Here is a 1123-nt window from a genome sequence, read left to right on the forward strand (position 1 = left end):
TGAAGGCGAGGCATTTCTTATGCGCGCTACGATAAGTCTCCTGCCGCGGGTCTCGATTATTCCGAGTCAGTATAAAACACCCCACCCCCCCGGAGGTGCAGCTCTCTCGAAGGCCTTCCGAATTTTATTAAAGCCCCTTCAGGGTCATGTTTAACATGTCCACAGGCAATCAATTCACCTTCACCCCTCATGCTACTCCAACCTAAGCTGCCCTTAATAACCAGGCAACGGTGAATTACTGATAAGGCGTTAAGGTCTCTGACCGATATATCCTTCCCTCTATATATTGGGGAGGATGGGGTATCCAAGAGAGAAATGTAGCTTTTTAAATGCATGTCCTGAAATTAAATAATCTGACGCAGGGGGAAAATGGAGGAAATTCGCCTTCACATCACAGTGTGTCTCCACAGTGTGTTTGTTCAGTACACAATGGGAAAGTGAGAGACTTGTGGAAAGTAGCGTTAGAAAAGGCAAAGGTGTTTGGTGTTTTTAATGTAGCTTAATTAAACTGTCAGTTTTGTGGCTACAGTGGTGTGTAAGGCTAATTTGTGTGTGTGTGTGTGTGTGTGTGTGTGTGTGTGTGTGTGTATTCAATTAATTTAAGTTTGTATTGAATTCTCATGCCCTGGTGAATGATGCCTACTCATCTGGAGATAACGTACAGTAATCTAAGTACGGTTGATTTTTCTTTCGATGTTATTTTTAGTTTTAAAATTGTGCCGTGTTTCTCTTTGCTTTTTCTTCGTTACTGTCTGTTTTAATTGAGAGAAACACCTGCTTTGATTGCTGTTGAGTCGAAAAAAATGAAATAAACCAAACCTCAAATACTGTATATTGAGCATCTTAAGACATTCTGGTTCTGTTAAATCGTCAATATTCATCATCCTAAAAAAAAACAAAAAAACAAACAAAAAAAAACTTGATCTTACCTCAACACTTACTCAACGAAGGATTTAAGGATATCACTTTTACAATTTTTTAATTTTTTTTTTTTTGGTGGGGGGGGGGATGGGGGGGTGTTTCAGAGTTGTTCTGTAAAGGTTCATTGGATAATTTAAGGTTCCTAGCTTCCAAGAAAGGGTTCTGCTTGGAACATAAGGGTTCCTCAACCTGAAAGGGTCTA

The sequence above is a fragment of the Ictalurus punctatus genome, chromosome 24 (assembly GCF_001660625.3).
Source record: "Ictalurus punctatus breed USDA103 chromosome 24, Coco_2.0, whole genome shotgun sequence".
NCBI lineage: Eukaryota > Metazoa > Chordata > Actinopteri > Siluriformes > Ictaluridae > Ictalurus > Ictalurus punctatus.